Raw genomic sequence first — 21,583 nt, 5'->3', positions numbered from 1 at the left:
TCTCTCCCTACCAGGATGTGTAATGGACAGTATCCCTTGGACAAAACAACCAAAACAAAACAAACAAACAAACAACAACAACAACAAAACCCTAAAAATTTTCCCTTTTTACTTCTTTCCTTCCTTCTTTAAATCTCTTTTGCTGGGTATTTTGATGTAGCAGCAAAATAAGTAACTAATAATATACCCTATTACCCGCTTTTCTCTGACAGTTTAAGGTCTAAGCACTCCTAGGCCATACATTAAAGCTAGGACAAGCAAGGCTCACTTGAGAGAGCAATGTGCTACTGTTAGCCTGAAAAGACAGCCTGCCCTCAGACGTCAGTTGTTAAAGGCTCTGAACACACACACATACACATACACACACACACACACACACTCACACACACACACACACACACACACACACACACACACAAAGGTGATAACTACTGCGGTAGAGCCAAATCAGGTGTGAAGAATAGCTTCCTATAGAATAACAGCCAACAGTTATCCAGTGCTGTCTTTAAGTCTGGCGCTGACCCAGGAGTTAACTCATTAACCACCCTTCCTTGGTTACATCCTGCGAGGCCATGGCCAATAAGGAAGCCTGTTGGCTGGCTGACCCCAACTCAGTCTTTGCCCCTTCTTTCTTACACTTTATCACAGGAGCTGAAAAATGTCAACCTCCTCGTAGCCGAGGTCTATAACCTCATTCTGGCCAGTGCCATCAGAGAGCTCTTGGAAAAACATTTTTATTTTCTGAGGAGATGCGTCAGTTGCCCTGGAACACAGACAGGCCTTCCTCCTCCAACCCTGCAGTTCCCTCCTCCGCCCCTCATGCTTCTGGCTATCAGTAGGTGGAGGCCTACTAGTGAGGGATCACGGCTCTCTTGTAAGATGAAACAGCAAATGTGAAGACAGAATTACAGGTGATGGAGCTCATGTGACATATTTCCCTCCAGAAGGGAGACATTCTACAATTGATAAGTCTGCAGCCTGAGGGATCCTAGGACTCTTTTGACAAAGAGATTAAGCCCAAGGTGGTTACATAATGGACCCAACTCTATTGGCTCTCCTTTCCTGCGTCATTAGAACGGAAGCCTGAGACCTGCCCAGCATTCTGTACATGTCTGCGTGCTTTCTCTCCTGAGGACAATTAGAGACTCAACACAGTGGTTCGACATTGCCTTCAATAAGCATTTGTCATACTGAATCATTTTGGATCTCTGATGCTGCAAAAGCCAAGAGAGAAGTTAAGACGCTAGTATTGTGTTTCAGAATTATCACAGTGACCACATTACACTTTGGTGTATTTAAACATGACTCAGCCAGGATATTTTACAGCAGAAGAATGTTACCTGAGAAGGAACATAATCAGTGGTGTTTGTAATATTCTCTCTGGGAGCCACAAGCAGTCGCATAACACCCAGAGGGAGAAGAACAGAATCCCATCAGGAGAGCAATAGCAGGCACAATCCTCCAGGTCACCAGTCCAAACAAGGTAAATCTATAATACCAACCCACTGCCACACCCTCACAACACACACACACACACACACACACACACACACATGTGCCTTTCCTAGGTGTGCTAACTGTGACTCAGGCTCTGGCTTTGGAAAACCAATTCTAAGAGACTTTCTCCTTCACACTCTGGCTCCTACTCAAGCATCTCTTCACTGTCTCCCAAAGCTGCCGTCATCCTGTGATTGATGCCTTTCTGAAGAGTCTACAGAACTTGTCTTTTTCCATTAAGCTGCTCAGTGCCTGTGGTTTCCACTCACGGCCATTATAGTTGATAGCTCCCTCTTTGCCCCTAAACTTTCTGGCAACACTCAGAGACTATCTAGAATGAAATGACTATACTGAGAGTCTTGCACATTTAGAGAAGTTTAGTATAGGAAGAGGTCTTGAGTTCGCAATATTCCACATATTGATGTATTTATTCCACCAATAGATGCTCAATCCCTAGTATGAAGCCAACTCTATGCTGTCTGTACACTGTCCAGTGAAGCTTGTAGCTGATGGCCTAGGCAAGCCTTATGCAGAGACTCATTCTTTTAAATCAAGAAATCAAGAAATCAAGACCTGGACAGTGGTAGCACATGCTGTTGATCCCAGCACTTGAGAGGCAGAGGCAGGCAAATCTCTGTGAGTTCGAGGCCAGCCTGATCTACAAAAAGAGTTCCAGGACAGCTAGGAATACACAGAGAAACACCGTCATTTGCCACAATACACTAAAGAGATGATTCAGATTTCAAGGCTCAAAGAAAGGACATTGCATCCAAGACTCTTAAAAAGGTTACATTCAATAAAATTTTCAAAGATACATAAAACTGACAAAAAAAAAAGAAAGATGAGAAAAAAAAAGCAAAAAGAAAGGAGACAGAGAGAGAGAGCACACTCGTGCTCAGCACAGAATAGGGAATAATACAGTGAATGACTAAGCAAAGAGGTAGGTGGGCAGAAAATACAGATCACGTTTGGAAGTGGAGAATCATGCAGTGCCTTAAGCACTGCCTTCAGGGGTGAAGCCATGTGTTCATCCCGGAAGGCAGGTGGATTATAGGGTCCTGTGTTTCCCAGAATGGCAAGTTGAAGCTGAAACTTCTCAGAATAACAAAGGGGAGTCACTGGGGAATTTAGGGGTTCTAGGACCTCTCTCAGGCCCTGAAGGAGCTGGAAAGATAGCTCGACCATTAAAATCACTGGGATCCAAAAGACCTGGGTTCAATTCCCAGAACCCACATGAAGGCTCACAAGCATCTGTAACTAACTCCACTTCCAGAGGATCCAATACCCTCTTCTGGGATTCATGGGCACCAAGCACATACCAGCTACACAGACAAAACATTCATTCACATAAAATAAACTAGTACTTTTTTAGAAAGAGATACTTGTCAGGCCAACAGAAACATGAAATACAGAGGGAAAGTTTGGGAGTTCCCAAAGCCAGCAACCACACAGTACACAGTAGCAGGTGGGAAGGCTTAAGCCAGAGTGGAGTGGTAAAGTGGGAGAAAATACACACAGACAAGACACTTTTGGACCGATCTGGCGATTGACGTATGGAGATTGAGCTGTGCACAGTGATACTGATGCTGGTGCACAGTGATGCTGATGCTGGTACACAGTGATACTGATGCTGGTGCACAGTGATGCTGATGCTGGTACACAGTCATGCTGATGCTGGTGCACAGTGATGCTGATGCTGGTGCACAGTGATGCTGATGCTGATACACAGTGATGCTGATGCTGGTGCACAGTGATGCTGATGCTGGTGCACAGTGATGCTGATGCTGATACACAGTGATGCTGATGCTGGTACACAGTGATGCTGATGCTGGTACACAGTGATGCTGATGCTGGTGCACAGTGATGCTGATGCTGGTACACAGTGATGCTGATGCTGGTGCACAGTGATGCTGATGCTGATACACAGTGATGCTGATGCTGGTGCACAGTGATGCTGATGCTGGTGCACAGTGATGCTGATGCTGATACACAGTGATGCTGATGCTGGTGCACAGTGATGCTGATGCTGGTGCACAGTGATACTGATGTTGGTGGTGACACTAGCACGCATGCAGGCAAGGTTCAGTGTCTAGAGTGAACTGTTGATCTAACCAGTGGCAGCATGAAGAGGTTGCAGATTGGCAGGCCTTTGTGTAGAGGTTCCCTCTGTCACACCACACAGATTTAGGACTGAAACTCAAAACCCATACAAAAACAATATTGAAATCACCAAAATGTAAAAAGGAGTCCCACTCGATGATGGCTAAAGGTGGTTTCAGCATGGAACCCTGAAGCAGAGCAGGAAAGGTCACACCCAGCAAAGAACAGGATGGCCCTGGCCCTTCCCCATTGTCCTCCCAGGTAAGAGCCAACAAAAAAGCTCTACTGTAGAAAAACACCAGTCACTTGGAATCCACACTTCCCTAGGCCCTAGGATCCAGAGAGAACTGGTACACAGCAAACCACAGGGGGAGAGATCACCGTACTCAAGAGAAATACTTTGATATGCAAATGATCAAGGAGAAAGACAGCTTTGAAGTGATTTACAGCTCCTAGTAATGAGAAAATACTATGAGATGATTTTATATCTTCAATAGAAGCTAAAAATGAGGTTCCTTTATGAAAGGACAGCAGAAAGCCAAAATACTAAAAGATCACCATGACCTAAGAGGCCAATGTCTGATAATTGTTGCAATCATGTCCTTAAGTTCTATGGATCCTGCTTCTGACAGTAGCTTAGAATGGTCCATCAGGGGAGCCTCTTTTCTTCATCTCAGATTCTCATCCCCTGCCTATAAAGATGTTCTTCATGTCATTTACCTATACCGACGAAACAGTGATCTAAAGACACCCTTTACCACAGGACGCTGGCCTGGTTATAACATCTACATTATCTTCTGTCCATAATCTCCAGATCCATGAGCCCAGCGCTGCTCTAGAAGGTCTGTGAGCGAGCTCAGCAAGTCTTTCTTTTGTCCTTAAGGTGCTTCAGTTCCAAGTCTGGTCAGGCTTCTGGAAGGTTCGAATGTTAAAAAAAAAGGGATCAGAGCAGTGGTTCTCAACCTTCCTAACACCACAGCCCTTTAATACAGTCCCTCATGTCGTGGTGACCCACCCCACACCCAACCACAAGATGATTTCATTGCTCCTTCATAACTAATGTTGCTACAGTTTTTTAATTATAATGAAAATATCTGATATACAAGATATCTGACACATCAAGGGTCGTGACCCACAGGTTATGAACTGCCGAGTTAAAATAACATATATGTGTTTTTGGGGGCAGGTCACAGATAAACCAAAAGAGACAGGGAAGTGCTTTTGTGTTATCCCGGTGGAAGGGACCACAGTGGAAGAGTGAACTAGGGGAAGGAAGTCCCTGATGCACAACCATGAAATCCTGCGCAGTTCCTTGAAAAGTCATGAGCTGGTGATATTAAACGGTAAACAGATGGCCACTCGTCCAGAAGGAGACAAAACCAGAAAGCTATTTTTGTTCTTTAAGCCTGAACTAAAGTGAAAGACCAACTGGATAGCCTTTAAGGCAAAGCGCTTATGTAACTTTTGGTCCACACTGAGCACTTTTAAGAGAAAGCCTCCCGATTTAACTATGAGGACGTGTTCACCCCACACTAGGGACCCTTCTAACACTTAGGCAACTAATGTAAAAGGTACTATCCACAAACCTTTAAGTATTAAATCACGGCTCAAAGGCTGACCTCTTCCAACACCTGTGCTTAGATGGCTTCATGACTGACTGAAATAGTCGGGCTTCCTGGCACATGGCAACCTTTCCATGAATGGTTGGGGAGCGAGAGGAGGAAAGGCTGAATTTCCCAATAATCGGTCCTTGGAAAAAATGCTCGCTGGCAGCCTTCGCGGCACGTGGCACTGGCACCACAGCACCACTTTAGCTGTAGTGAGCATACCTAGATGATTGCAGCTTGCATATTTCCGTGCTACCCAAGCAGAGCTGGAATGTGTGGCTCCGATTCATCTTCCAGCTGGAAGTGTCACAGAAGCGCGGCGGGGGGGGGGGGGGGGAAGGGGGGCTTCCAGCTTTTATGTATTGCATACTGCCTCTGCTTGGCCGAAGCTCCAGCCTCACGGTTTTATACATCACTTCGATTGTGTTGGGAGCTCATTGTAAGTAAGTCAGAGGGAGCCGAATCAATACCCACAGAATATCTCCGGCAACAGAAAGGCTGCTCTTGCTGCCCTGTGTGGCTTTACTGTCCCAGGAGGATCACAGGACCAGCAACTGGTAAAAGATGAGGAGAGGTTAAGAGGTAAGGTTTTAGAGACACTGGCATGATGACGCACAATGACATTAAGGGCCCTTGCCTGTTCCAGATAATCCCTCACCTATCTACTGAAAGGACCCTGGATGAAGAACTTATGAACCTGAAACTTTCCCCAAAGCAATGTGCATTTTATTCCGGAAGGCAGGAATCTGTCAGTTATCCAAATAGACATTAATTCCATTCATGAGGGTTGAGTCCTCCAGACCTGACACTCATACCAGGTAGTTCCCCTTCTCGTCTGAGCTCTCCATTCTGACAGGCCGCCTCACCTGGGACTAACTACCCTCTCAGATGTTTAAACGAAAGGTTCTATAAATAAGTAGTTCTCAAGTTTTAAGATATGTATCATTTTGAGTAGCATCACAGAATGTCACACCATCCTACTCCGCCCCGTCGGCCGCATGAGTCACATCTCATCCGAAGTCGAGAAACAGAGAGGTGAGTGCTCGTGTTCCGCTTCCCCGTGGATGGCGCTGCCCACATTGGAAGTGGGTGTTTCCACCTCCATTAATGCAGACTAGAAAAATGCCTCACAGATATGCCAAAGGTTTGTCTCCTAAGCGATCCGAGAGCTTGGAAAGTAGGAAATCAGTATTACCCATTACAATTGAAGAAGGAGTGTCAGTTCTAGGGCATTCTATTAAACTCTGGCAATTGACCAGGAAGGCACAACAAAATCATGAATATGTCAAGCTCAAGTAAGGATAGCGTTGACCCTACACATTCAAGGAGTGTCACCTTTCCTAAGAGGCTGGAGAAGCAGCAACCCCACATTGAGCTCCACACTGTAGTCAAACACAGGGAAAGTGACATCCCTACACAGACACCAAACCTGAGGTTCTTTATGTTTTCCATGGCTCATCAAACCTGTCTGTCTCTGACTCTTTCAGAATGTCAGCCGGTAATATAGAAATACTGAAAGTCCCCAAAATAGAGCCAAGCTGCTATTTGGAAGTAATATCTATCTTTGAGCCCTTCCCTAGGCTAAGCTGGCAAAGAGACGATAGTAATGACTGGATGGTCTTTCCGTAGAGCCCAGCCAGGGCGTGTGCATGGCACTTTGCCGACACCTTAGGCATGGCTTCAAGCAGCTTTGAAGCAGTAGAGCATTTCTGGGACAAGTGCTGCTTCTAGAAGATGAGACTTCTCCAACAAAACACATGCAGGCTCCTTTCTAGGAGGTTTGTCCAGAAAATCTCCTAGGCAAGTCAGGAGTATCTTAAACTGACAGGTGCTATTTATAGCCACAAGCCTTTTACCTGGCCCTAGGTCCTCCATCTTGACGTGTTTCCCATATAAATTGCTTTTCTCTTCATTCCTACACCTGCACCAATAACATAAAGATGCTCTTCAACAGAGAAATAACGCCCATGAAATTCAGCTAGAAAGTAGCATGCAAATGTAAGACATCATCGTGTTCATAGAAGACAGTTTTGCAGGGTAAAGTGTAAACTAAATAAATAGTGCTGTGTTCCAAGAGGCAAGACAGGAATTCTTTCTCATGTCTTAAGACGAAGAACTTTCAGTTGTCTTCTAAACAATGTTTATTACCATAAAAAGGGCCTGTAAATTAGCCTTCCAAACAGTCCTATTTATCCCGTGAAAATCCAGGCAGTGAAGCTGGAATCGATGAGCCCCCTTCCTGCCTCTGTGGCATTCTTCCCTTCTTTTCCCAATACTGTCAACAAAAGCGAACTGTCCAGCTGCTGGCAAGAAAACAAGCAGACTGAGAGAGCCAAGTCCTCTGAGAGAGCCTCCACTTTCTCACCTCCACCACCCCCAGTCCCACCTCCACAACCACCCCCTGAAGTGCCATGTCCTCAGACAGAACCCCCACCTTCACCCCTACATCCACTCTCTACATCCATTCCCCTCGCCTCCGGGAATCCCAGAGACTTCCGTTGCTTGCATGACATTTTCCTGTAATCATCAATTTTCATCCATTCCTACGCCATCCTTTTGTAACCCAAGTAAGGAAGAAAAAAAAGTTTATAAACATCCATGCTTCTATGGCTCCAAAGCAATTAGCAGTTCCATGAAGGCATGTAGGCAGCTTGCATTAAAGCATAACCAGGGGTCGGTGGTAGAAAGACAGAGGCGCAGGAGGAATTTTCTGGATAATAACGTGAGCGCTGCTGCAAAGCTCAGCGGCTCTAAGCTCCTGGCTTTTGGGGTAGAATTTGCACTGAGTCCACAACACAGACATCTCAGTCCTCAAAGTCCCCCTCGATGATCTTGTTAGGCTCTACCTATAAGATCAAGAACCAAATCACAGACTAGCCAGTATCAGTTTTCAAAAGCTCTCTTTAAAAAGAAAGAAAGAAAGAAAGAAAGAAAGAAAGAAAGAAAGAAAGAAAGAAAGAAAGAAAGAAAGAAAGAAAGAGCGGGGGGGGGGCGCTGATGGGTGATGCAGGACATTTTTGTAAATGGAAAATATTACATATACAGAGTCTGAGGCAATCCAAGACGTTTTAAACCAGAAAGCAGATGGAATACAAGCAATATAAATTAGTGTAACTGTATTTTGCTAACTGCACAGAGATTCTCACTCCAAACCAAACTTCTTCTCTCCAGCCTGTTGATTGCGTTATCTAATTGTTTTCCATTGACACTGCGTAGAATTTGGAGAAATGTTTGGAGTTAAAAATCAGAATCGAAAGGTCTAGGGAACACCAAACCCGGGGCCAAACCACCCACAGAGTACGGAACTAGGGAAAGAAGCACAGGAAATGCACAGAGTTGCTTCCATTGAAAAGCAATAATCATGCATGTGTTACATAAGCCAATTAGCAGAAATTACGTGTGTGGCGATGCCTAAGGAATGTCCTGCAATTAGGAGGCATATTAAGTACCAGATAGAAAGGTAAAATACTTTACCCTCAGTCCTTCCTGTCTTTGACCCAAACATGACCTCAGGCCTGTTCCTCAGCTTTTTAAAGCTTCCCATGCTGTAAGAGGCTGGCAGGTTCTTGGCCTTCAGTTGTCAAAAGTCAGAACCATTTTTAATCTTAACCCTGTCTACCCTCGGCTTCGGGAAAATTTGTCTAAATTAGCCTGATCGAGAAAATCAACTCAGCCACATGAGAAACTAAGCAGCCAGCTTAGGAAGGAGGACAGGAGGCTAGCACACTTCTTTTCAGCTCTGAGAGACAGAATCTGACGGTGACTTGTGAATCTGCCCCTTCTCTGTGCAAATGCTGAATGTGAGTTTGAGTGTGAGTGTGGTAGGGTCAGCAGGCTGTTGGTGGCTACATAGCCTGGAAACCACCCTCAGGGACATACCATACTCAACTCACACAGCTTACTCCCTGTCCTCTGGGACAGATAGACTTTGATTGCACAAGGAATCCATTCAGTGTCCCAAATTAGCCCTAGCTTGGGGCTTCTGGGATATGCCGGTTAGAGTCTGGGTGGGGATAATGGGATATAGATTCCCCCTCTGGATGCTGTCTCTCCTCCTGACCACATAAACACACATCAGCACAAGACTGCATATTTAGAACAACGCATAACACAGGTGTTTGCTGGATCCTTATGTTTTTCAGACAAAATATCCCTTCTCTCTTCCTCAAAGATGTCTTCATGCCCCCGGCCCGGGTTCAGATCTTCTGCCATATGCCACTAACAGGTAGAGAGGCTCGGGAAGGAATTTGCATCTGGAAGAACATTAATTTTGCGGGAAAGCAGAGGATGACAGCAGATATGGCAGAGACTTCTTCAAACGACAGGCGTCTGTTCCCTATAGCACTTGCACACATACTTACTGAACAGCATGAAGCAGAGTTGATGAGGCTGAGGCTGCAAAGATTACCGGAGTGGCCAGGAAAGATGCTTTGCATACCGGACACAGGAGGGCAGGCCCCTTCAGTATGAGTGACAGCTCAGTAAAATGAAGCTGACCTTGCTGACTCTGGGGTAGTTTAGCACCTGTGCCCTGATGTCATGGGAGAGGAAGAGAAGGATTAAAATTCCCCATCCCCAAGCTGGTGTGATGGCTCACCCTTTTAATCCCAGCACAGGCAGAAGCAGGGCTGTCTTTGAATTCAAAGCCAGCCTGGTCTACAACGCAAGTTCCAAGACTGCCAGGGCTACATAGAGAAAAACCTGTCTCAATAATAATAATAATAATAATAAAATAAATAATATAAGTGTCTTTGTGAAGTAAAGCTGTTATCCTTATCCATCCCCACAGAGCACTGAGAAAGAATATAAAGACTGTTCTCTCAGAATTCTACGGAAAAAAAAAAGCCAGCACACACCCAGCATGCTATCCACATGCAAGCACTCAGTCTGTACCAGGCAAGTGCAGAGATGTGGGCTGATCTCCACTCATAAGCCCCAATAATAACATGCTGCAGCAATTTATGAATCTCATTGAGGATTTATACTCATGCCCCCTGGGCATCTGCGCTCCCAGACTCAACTCATTTCTGAGCAGATTTTTTTTCAGGATGGAAGAAAGGGACCACAAGCTCTTCCAGGGTGACTGGAAGGCTTCAGACACCTCAGATGGCTGCGATCACCCTCACCATGACAAACTGCGTGTGTAGCTAAGGAAGTGAAGCTGAGGGGGAGGATCTCCTCGAGCCCACCAGGTCAAGAGCAGCCTAAGCAACATAGGGACACGCAGTCCTACGAAAGGAGGGGAGTGACCGTCACTCCAGAGAAAGCGATGTAGGAAATTTAGACTAAGCCCATTAGGGAAGATTTGTAAACTGCACTTCCTATAAAGTTTATGGGGTGAGGGGGCAGAAGAATAGTGGGGTGAGAAAGAGAGTAAGCCATATAACATTTACACACCTCAGAGGGACAGCCTAAGGAAATGGCTAACAATACTGATCGCTAGTCACTTAACACACCTAGAGCGCATTGGAAGGAGCACAGATTCGTTAACCTCACACAGCCTGCTTCTTAAACTATACGATTAAGAGCTGTGCTAAAGGGGTCAGAAGAAAACGTCATGCTTTGTCATTTTATAGTGTTAAGCAAAGACAGGAAAGACAGAGAAGGAGTGAGGGAGGGAAGGAGGAAGGGAGGGAGAAAAACTGGAAGACCCAATAAGTCCATATTTAAATTGCCGCTTATGTAACAGGAGCCTGTGAACTGCACAGAGTTTAATTGAAGGAAGAGTAACTGTAGGGGAATTTCTTGGAGAGCCTCCAGAAGGGTTTTAACAGCTGGAAGTTGAAAAGTGATTAATTTTGACAGCAATAAAAGCCTCATGTTCATACATAATTATGCTTAGATTTGTAGGCTGCTGGGATATTTTTTCTATGCACCATTAACCTTTTGCTGTCCAAATTGGAATTTAGATTCTTTAAATGAGTCCCTACTTACAAAGTGAACCGTAATTTGCCTCCAATGACTTTGACTCATGTCATGACAAGAAATAGTTTGGGGGAGAAGTTTTAAACTGGTGGGTGTGGGGGGTCCATTCATACACTCTGAGTATCTGAGAAACTTAATGCAAATTAAGTCATTTCATTTTGTCTCATGAGGAAGTGAGAACTGCAAAGGGTATCAGAAGAAACAGAAAAAGATATCAAACCGTTAGATGAACTGTATCCTACATAGCTCAGCTGAATTCCTAGTAATGTGAAGTGGCATAAACTCAGAGAGCATTAGCATGATGAAGAACTGAACAGAGTTCGTCAACAGAGCACTTACCCAGCATGCACAAGCCCACTGCTTCAGTTCACAGCATCAAGGAAAAGGTTTGAAAATATTAAGGAAGCAATGAATTCAACTGAGTTCTAGAACTGGTGGTGTGGCTAGTCAGCCATTACAGCTTGGACACCTGGGATAACCCTTCCATGGCTTCTCCACTCCTTTGCGTAAAAGGTTGGAAGAGATAATTTAGAAAATCTCCCCTCCTTTTAAAGCTACTTGCTTCTGTCGCTATATGATTAGCCACGTTCTGAAATGGTTCTCGCTGGGTTACTGAGATTATTCTGGTATCAACCAGTTTGACAAACAGGATAAAGTTTTATGAATACAAAATGTCAATGAAACAGTTTGAAATAATATTTAATAATAATAGCATGCTATAAAGTACAATTTAAAAACTTTACACGTATATGGCATATACCCATATATTTATAGTACTTATATGGAAATCCTTATAACCAATCTGTGAGGTAGGATTGGTTTATATCATCATCAACATCACCACTATCACCATCACCATCATCACCACCACCACCACCACCATCACACACAAGTCCACAGCATCAAGAAAAAGAAAGGTTTGGATATTGAGAATATTAAGGAAGCATTGAATTCAACCAAGTTTTAGAACCATCATCATCATCATTTTGCTGAAGCTGAAGCAAGAAAAGTCACATGACTCCTCAATGTCAATAGCCTCCAAGCAAGAAGTCAAAGTTTGGTGGGTGGAGGGGTTGGCGTCTCTTTGTTCTCAAGTAAATGAATTAGCGTGGGTGCACTCAGTCTTTTGTTAGGAGTAATAATAGAGTCACAGTTTGAATGGAAAGAATATTGGCTTTAAATTCAATCACAGGGCTTCCATTTTTCTCACTGCTGCCTTAGGCAACACTCCCATTTCTGCATTCTGCTTTCCTTACTTGTAAAGGATCAGAGTGAGTATTTAAGTCAGCAGATCTCAGGATATGGTACCCACACCAGTATCATCAGCATCACCTGGGAACATGTTGGCAGTGCCAACTCTTGGTCTCAGTCCAATTCAGTTGTTAGCTCCTGGGCGAGGCCCAGACTGAATTATTATCACTCTAAGTGAAGGGGTCTAGGTTTTGGCAACCAAGCCCTTCTAGGGATACCAGCCCATGTTCAAGTTGGGAAGTGGCTTCCCAAGTCAAAGTTACCACTGAACTAGCCTGAGTGTCACACTCTGGGATTCTGTTTATGTCCATCTGGTCTCAGGCTTCTGAATTTCAAACTGATGTATCTCTCTATATTGCAATCATTCTTCTGTAATTCATCTCTCTGGAAGTTAGAATGTCTAATATTAGCTCACCGGAATGAATCATCCTTAGACATCATCAGAGCTTCAGGGAATGAGGAAGCAGAAAAGACCGTGCGTGGATCTAAAGAGAAGGTTGTTACTGTGTGTGTTTTATAACTTAGAGCGAGAGTATAATGTTGAATTCCACAGTTGGGGCCTAAACATAATCCGAGTTCTTAATCCTGTGTCATGCTCCCTGTTGGGGGGTTAATAAATCCTTGTTGCTCCCTAAGGCAAACAACATCCACACTGTGATCAGCAGCCTAGAGGAGCTGGTCTCTGCATACCCCCACATTCTTACCTCCTGCTCCTCTGAGTCAAGAGGGGGGCAGCCCTAGGTAGAACACTGAATGTACCTCTTTCTGTAAAACTCCCAGTGCCGTAGAGCTACTGGGCAATAAACACATCACCTTTGAAGTCAGATTGCATAGGTCCTAGCAAATCAATTGCAAATGCTCCTTAGCCTCCTTGTCTCCAGTACCTGCCCATCAGCAGTGTCAGAAGTCCTCTGAGTTTCCAGCTCAATTATGACCCAGATTACCTGTTGTCTCCCATACCTTAAAGCACCCTGTAAGGTAGAAAGCAATGAACTGCAAGGGACGGAAGGCATTTGCCTGCCATGCTCCTAAACACCAGGCTCCTGATACAAGGCCTCAGCTCTCCATAATTCCATGGCCATCAGTCACCTAGGGCAACTCCCCAAGCCCCTCCACAGGTAGAGAATGTGACTACAGGTCACCAGCCTCAGGACAGATCTCCGTTTTAATGAGATACTAAAGGCCTAAAGGTCTTAGCCAATTAAGCTCCCTCTCCCAGACATTCCTCCCTGCAATAGGTATTTAATCTCAGCTCCGCCCTGAGAAAGGGGGATAAGGTTTCACTCATCACAACTTTCCACCATGACAATAAATGATTTAAATCCATGGACAGCCTCTTCTCATCGGGACCCACCATGCTGGAGCAATGGAGCAGGGTTCTCTGAAGAACCGTGTCTAATCTCACACAGGAGGCCTCTCTGCGCTCTCAGCCACGGTCTCCACCAAGCCAAGCCGCCAGCCCAACCAAGCCTAGGACACTCTCCTCCCCGAGGGAACCAGCCAGAGCGTCTCCTCCTGCCCTTTTCCCTTTGGCCCCAGGCCAGAGCCAGCCCCTCGGGCCCCATACACAAGTACTCTGTTCTCGGCTCTTCCTCGGCATCCGGTGGTGTCGAAAGTGTCCGAGAGCGTGAGAACCTGCCGTTCTTGGCCTCCTTGTGGGCCGGGACCCCCAAGCCAACTCCAGCAGGTCCACGGGGACCTCAGACTGTGCCTCCCCACCCCTGGAGCAGGTTTCTGCGGCTTCTCACAGCCCAACGCCCCCGCCAGGCAGCGTAGGATATGCACAGTCAAACTTCCCTTGTCCTGCCTCGCCTACTGACCCAAGCCCTGGGACGGACTCAAGCCACCATTTTAACCCACACGATGTAAGAGCTAGAACTATTTATTTGAGAGGTAGGAGTAAATGTAACAGATACACTCTATATATCAGCAATTACTTCAAGGCAACATTTGAGAAAGCTAACTACATAGCTGACTTTAAATAAAAGAGGTGGAAGGATTTTAAATCTGCATCATATATGGTAGAGTTAGCAAATGGATGTCAAGAGAACTCAAGAGCATACTCTTGACTGTGTGTATACAGAAGGAAAACACCATCCCTAGACTATAAAACAGACCCGCAATATAGTCCTTGGAGTATGAAACCATTGAAGGGCAAGACTGCTGTATGTGCTTAAAAGCACAGTGCAAAATTAGGATTTTTTTTTTTTTAGGCATTAGGCGTACAGAGTTCTTTATCCCCATACACAATTATCTGAATTTCTCCAGCCCTCACCTGCCACTGGCTAGAGATAGGATCACAGAAGAGCAGTGACTCAGGCTCCCTTGACGCATCTCTGCCAGCCACCTGAAAATCCCCCTGCCCCTTGCTTCTGGGACTCCCCATGGAATTCTCAAAGGTACAGTCAAACATGTCCATACGTACCAGGGCTACAACTGCCCTGGATTGTCACCATCCTCCGAGGTTTGGCTCAGAGCAGGAAGGAACAGCATCTATCCTCTGCAAACCCACAGTTGGAGGGTCTGGAAACCCTGCCACTTAAACCTTCTCATTTCTGCAGGCGCCCACTGGGCTGACCTGGCGACAGGCTTGGGTGATAGTGACTGTGATAACTTGGTATCTCTTCTCCGAATGTTACAGCTGCTATTGCATCACCCCCTTTCGTCTGGCTCTTTCTTCCCTTAGGACAACTGACTAATCATCTCGGTTCTAGGAACTTATTCTTAGGAAACAACCAGATGCCTAGCCAAAGCTAGGCATGCGGAATCAATTACAGAGCTCTTTATAATGGTAAAAGAAAAATTCTAAGTTTCGATCAGTAGGAGGCTGGTTAAATTAATAACAATTCATTCACTTTAAGAAAATATGTAACCATTTAAATGGTGACGTAGACCTGCATTTATTTACATGGAAAGACAACCATGATGCACTGTTACAATGGGGAAAGTGTATGAACTCACTTTTGTAACAATATAAGTTAATATGTGAGCTCACAAGAGTGTATGTATGTTAATGTGTGCCCATTCTCACACAAAGAAAATAGAAGTTATCTCTGAAGGACCAGATCAAGGTATTTTTCATGTAGTTTTTTATATCTTTACAAACACTGTGAATGTTCATATAAGAAGTGTTGTGGGAAATATTAAAAAGGGAACCAGCTGGAGCCCGGCATGGTGGCACACACCTTTAATCCCAGCACACGGGAGGCAGAGGCAGGAAGATTTCTGAGTTCGAGGCCAGCCTGGTCTACAGAGTGAGTTCCAGGACATTCAAGTCTACACAGAGAAACTCTGTCTCGAAAAAAACAAAAAAACAAACAAACAAAAAAAAAGCGAACCAGCACATTCCCACACTTGTGCCTGTGTCCTGGCAGCCTAGCTGGCTATGCACTAGTGGCAATGGCCTACCTGTTTTTATCTCATGGAGAGTCTGACTCTGAACTCCACAATCTCTCCACCCAGCTCGCTAGGTTCCCACTGGGGAGTCACTACCACACCAACCTCGTGCTTCAAATCCCCCACGGCCTTTGTGGAGCACCTCATGCTTGGCCACCATATCTTTCCCTCTTGAACTCAGACGAGCTGCTGCATGAAGGAAAACACAACACAAACTTAGTTCGGAAACAATGTTAACTCCATCTCTGGGTACAACAACTAAAATCTAATCTTGTAAGCCTTATAAAAATCTGATTCCTCCAGTGGCGAATCCTTGCGGGTCCCCCATGATACTGGGAAACTCTAGCAGCTACATCTTACCTCTCTGCTGTCTCCATTCCAAAAAGGGCCTAACTCTCTCCTGCTTCCTATCTTCTTCCATCCAACCAGGAAGTCCCACCTACTTGCCTAGAGATTGGCTCCTTTATTCATTAGGGGATTGGTTCAAAAGAAGCCACCTGAGCATGTGACTCATTCTTCATTCCAGACAGCCTCTCCTGGGAGAGCAAGCAGCCCAGAGCCAACCACAACAAAGAAGCACCAGTTACCTTCCTTAAAAGGTAAAAGCCACCTGGCAATGGTGGCACATGCCTTTAATCCCAGATGGATTTCTGAGTTCCAGGTCAACCTGGTCTACAGAGTGAGTTTCAGGACAGCCAGGGCTACACAGAGAAAGATTGGGGGGGGGGGGGAGGAAATGGAAATAATGAAAGGAAAGATAAAGCCATAGCCATCTGAATATATAATTATTAATTAACATTCTTTAGAGTAAACATGTAGAGAAGTGTAAAATCTCCATTTAGTAATATTGCTTAATATAAAAAGATCTGCTCATTTTACTAGAAATTCCTGGATAATGTGGATGAGAACGGAGGCTAACAGAAAGATGTTTGGTGTGATAAATCTCCTGAAAAGAACCTGATGCTGGCCAGCACCCCAGCATCACTCTTCCTGGAAGCCCAAGAAATCACAGTTTCTGGAATCAAAAAGTACAAAGAGTACCGAGGGTGAGACAAAATCTGGGTGATGTATTTTGTGGCTGCCTTGCTCTTGAATTACTTCATTTGTTTGTTTGTTTGTTTGTTTATTGCATTTTTTAATTGATTTGCAAAACCCCTCAGACTAACAACGCCTAGTGATTCACATTACATGTCCTTTTCTCGGTTCATTTTTTTCAAACTGTTTGTGTAATTGGTACTGCACCGAAGTTCACATTGTTGTGTAACCAACTCTAACAATCCTGTACACTTCATGAGTCTTTGCTTTGGTTTCTTACTGCTTCAGTAGTGTGCATCATAAAGGGTCCCAAAGACCATGTGCTGTAAGATGGTCATCCTCCTATGGCACTGTGTTTCAATCTTTAGGAGGTAGAGCCTAAAGATTTCTTGGAAGAAATCAAGTTGGGGAAAGGTGTGCACACCTTGGAGAGGATGTTGGGACCCCCAATCTTTCCTCCCTGATCTCTTTGCTTCCAGGCCACCATCAAGTGAGCAGCCCAACCTATTCTCCCTGACATGATGAGTGCAGAACCAGTGGTCGTAGATTAAACTCTCTGAAACTGTGAGTCAAAATAAGTCCCTCTTTCTGAAGGCTGGTTTGTCTGGCATTTTGTCATAACAATGGGATGCTGGCTAGTGCATTAGAAAATGCTTTCCCTAGAGGGCTGGGTGTGGTGACCCGGGTCTCTAATCCCAGCACCCCAGGCACTGACAGGCAGATTTCTGTAAGTTCAAAGCTAGCTAGTCTGGTCTACATAGAGAGTTCCAGGTCAAGGGGACAAAAAGAGAGTGAGAAAAAGAAATGTCACATTTTACCCCCAGACAGCAAAATTACTCCTCCACAATTTATATGACCAGAATTTTTCATCTTTTATAATTAAATACTAAATTAGTTAAAATACTGTGTGCATGGCAGGCTAAGGGGTTTCCCCAGTGGATTGATCACTTTGTCCAATATAAGCTTATAGACTATTCTGTTTGGGATTTTTTTTTCTCACTAGCTGGACTAAAATCCTTTTCAAATTCCAAAATAAATACACAAGGATGCACATATCTAGAGTTTTGGCTGCGTTCTGGACTCCTGTTGTGGCATTCACTTGTCTGCCCACCCATTCCTGATATAATACTATCAGAATTACAACTATTATGTTTTTACAACATGTTAAATTTGCTGATAAGGCAACATTCCCTTTATTACTGTTCTTTTTCAAAAATATCCTGGCTTTTCTTACATCGTTCTTCTCCATTGTTCAGATGTGGTTAAAGTTGGGACAAATCTATGCTAAGACTTTTAATGGTATTACATTATTTGCACACTACTCTATAGAGCAGAGATGCTCAGGGTTTGTTGTGTTAGTTGTTCATAGATGGGTGTTTCCTGGGAAACGCTGGCCTCCTGCGGCCCTCTCTTCTCTGTCTCACATGGAGATGCTGATACTCAGCAGATTTGCAGTCATCTCAGGGTTCCCACTTCTCTAGCTCTTAGACAGGTCTGCTTCCCACAGTCTTTACACCTTGTCTCCTTGGAGCTGACCTCCACTATCTGGTTTCTCATCTCAAAGAACCAAATCTGGGTGTGTTCTGCTGCCAGACTCTCACTCACATCACAGCCTTCACATCCCAGAGACTCAAACCCACCACATTCATTTTGCTTTACTGCCCCGAAAATCATCTCCAACATAATCACTCCCAAGTAACACACCTCTGTTTCTTCATGGTTACTCTGAAGCCAGGACAGCTGAGCTTGTCTCTCTGCTCAGTGCACTACAGTCTACAGGTCAACACCAGCAGGGCTCCCATGCAGCTTTTGGCAGTATTCAGCCCCTTGGAGCTGAGGAACTGAGGTCCTTGCCTTCTTATTAACAGCACCCCTCGATTATGTAGGGACTCCTGTCCTGGGTTCTTTGGACACAGCCACTCAAAACACATCACACTTCAAGACCAGCAGAGAATCCCCCATTGCAGTCCCTGTGATAAGTATCTAAGGTAACATAACATACATAACGTGGTTGTTACCATCACCATCTTCAATGGTCCACCGAGACCATTTGGGAATAACTCAAAGATGCCCACAGGTTGTTCACCATTACTAGCACCCCATGACTTTCTCGTCACTTCCCTGAGTGGTGGGGTCTTGGCTTAAATAACAAGAGAGCAGCCAGAGTTGGGGCTTAGGCAGAAGCACAAATGGTGGAGGAGAAACAGAGATGCAGCCTTCTTCCCCACCACATTCAGAAGTTCTGTTTGACACAGGTACAGGCTTTCAGAATCAGGGAAGAAAGCCGGGTGTACTTTAATCCCAGCACTTGGAAGCAGAGGCAGTTGGATCTCTGTGAGTTTGAGGCTATCACAGTTTACATAACAACCTTAAGGACAACCAGGACTACCTAGAGAGACCCTGTCTCAAAGAAAGAAAGAAAGAAAGAAAGAAAGAAAGAAAGAAAGAAAGAAAGAAAGAAAGAAAGAAAGAAAGAAAGAAAGAAAGGGAAGAAGGGAAGGAAGGAAAGAAGGGAGGAAGGAAGGAAGGAGGAGGGAGGGAGGGAATGAGGGAAACAAGAAAGAAAAGAAAGAAATTACATGGAAAGTGAAGGTATGACGTAAACTGAAAGCTACTCTCCTTATTCTTAGTTCTCGCCATCTGTCTTAGAAGTGCTGTCAGTGCCTTCATAAGTCTGGAATTTGGGAGTCATTTGTCAGAGTCGTCCTATCTCCTATTCTGTAATGTCGTCCATGTATGGGAGTAAGAACTTAGGGAAAGTACAAGCTTCCCACTACGATGACCTAGGCTCCAGCAAGGCTGAACCTGGCAGGCTGCCCTTTCTGTCCTCCTAAGAGGAGACTCCTGTCTGGTTTCTGGATCTTCTGGAGCAAAGGCAAGATTGAGAACAACACATTCCATAGGAGTTTCTCAAGACCATCGTGACACACCACGCAGCTAGTCTGCACAGTGGGGCACGTGAGTATCTGAAACACTTCAGCCTTACTAGTGTAACGCGTCCTCCCTAGGACCTGGGGAAGTAAGAAATATGGAAGACAAAACCGAGGTTCGGGCTGTAAGACCGTTTCCAGTGTCACACAATCCATGATAAAGCTTGGATACAACCCAAGCTTCACCTGGTTCCAAAGCTCACAGTCAGGATGGGGAAATATTAGAATTATTTAGAAGTGTTAGTTGTTAGGCTTCTTCCACCATTAATTCTGTTTACGATCCCACAACTCTAATGCTGTTAAACAGTCCTCAAACAAACGCTTTTTTTTTCATGATGAAAATGGGCAATGTTCTTGTTTGTATTGTGCCCCATCTCCAGTGCACCACACTAAAGTCTGAAAATAACTACTGGGGTGTCTGATATCTGTACAAGATCAGTACTCAGCCTGCTGCTCTATTTAGCCACAACTGTGATACCTTCATCTCATGTGCCCCCGAAGCAAGCCACAGAAAGCCAGAGTATGAACAAGTCACAGGTGAACTCCTAGCTTGCTGCTTCTCACACAGTCTTTGGGGATGCTGCAGCTACTTGTAGTGACATCTTAGTCCATCCAAGCTGCCATAACAAAATACCAGACACTGGGTGGTTTATACACAACAAATGTTCATCTCCCACAGCTCTACAGGCTGAGAAGTGCAAGACCAAGACCCCGGCAGACTTAGCAGCTGGTGATGGCTACTTTGTGGCTCAGAAATAGCCCTTACTTATGTATGTCCTTAGATGATGTAAAGGGAAAATGGGCTTCCTTGGCCCTATTCTATAAGGTTAATAACTGCATTCAGGGGAACTCTATCCTCATGACCTAATAACATTCCCAAAGTTACCACAGTTTATTGCCACCTTAGGGACTAGGCTAGGCTGTTGTTTTCTTTTTTCTTTGCTTTTTTTCTCTTTCTCTTTTCTTTTTGTTGTTGTTTGTTTGTTTGTTTGTTTGTTTGTTTGTTTGTTTCTAGACAGGGTTTCATCTGTGTATGCCTGGCTTTCCTGAAACTCACTCTGTAGACTAGACTCTGTGTGTGTGTGTGTGTGTGTGTGTGTGTGTGTGTGTGTGTGTGTGTGTGTAAATATGTACATATGCATGTGGAGGTCAGAGGTCAGCACCAGATGTTGTTCCTCAGGACACCATCCATTCATTTTTTAAAAACAAAACAAATGAGCAATAGTTATTAAAAAAAAAAAAAGCCCAAGATAACGAGCACGCACAACCACCTTGGTTTTCCTACCTGAGCCTGGGGGAGCTTACATGCTACTGCTTGACTCACCTTCCAATCATGGGAGGTTTCTGAAACAGTGGGGACATAATCACAAGCTTCCGTGGCAGGGAAAGGGCTCAGGGGTTCTTCCTACAGTAGCAGCAGCAAGAACTTTACAGTCAAGCTGCACCAGCAGCCAAGGCAACTCCTTCAGACAGGCTCACTCCTCACCTCGTGGCTTTGCAGCTGTGAGGAGGCGCTAGCCAGCTTCCTCTGCTCACCTTGACAACAGCCCTGCCACCTACAGCTCCACTTCCATTGCCCCATCAAGCCCCTGCCAGGGCCTAATTAAGGACTCACCAGCTTTTCATCTCTGTTGCTCTTGTGTATTTTAATACCTCCGTGGCAGATTCTTAGCAACTTTGCTGCTGCCAAGCTGGTCCAAGCAATCCCGCAGGTAGCCATGATTGTTTTGGTTAATCAGAATTACATGGCTTTGAATATTCTACCTTGGTTCCATTTTTTCCTCCCCTAGGTCCTGTTATATGTTTTTGGTGTTTTTTTTTGTTTGTTTGTTTGTTTGTTTG

At 44.8% G+C, this 21,583-nt stretch overlaps 1 long non-coding RNA gene across 3 annotated transcripts in view; it reads right to left on the bottom strand.

Annotated features, from left to right (window-relative positions):
* Window positions 1–1,249: 1,249 nt before the first annotated feature.
* Lncenc1 (long non-coding RNA, embryonic stem cells expressed 1) overlaps window positions 1,250–21,583 on the bottom strand; it is a 62,695-nt gene continuing 42,361 nt past the window's right edge. The window contains exons 1-3 of one of the 3 annotated variants that reach the window (NR_110430.1): window positions 16,137–16,213; window positions 15,882–15,965; window positions 1,250–4,509 (exon numbers count right to left, since the gene is read on the bottom strand). This is a non-coding gene — a long non-coding RNA (long non-coding RNA, embryonic stem cells expressed 1). Of the gene's footprint in view, window positions 4,510–15,881; window positions 15,966–16,136; window positions 16,214–21,583 lie in introns of those variants that run through there. The other 2 variants (NR_110431.1, NR_110432.1) reach the window with 2 other exon arrangements.

Source organism: Mus musculus, chromosome 13, assembly GCF_000001635.26.
Source record: "Mus musculus strain C57BL/6J chromosome 13, GRCm38.p6 C57BL/6J".
In the NCBI taxonomy this organism is placed as follows: Eukaryota; Metazoa; Chordata; class Mammalia; order Rodentia; family Muridae; genus Mus; species Mus musculus.
This window is presented reverse-complemented; position numbering and strand designations above follow the sequence as displayed.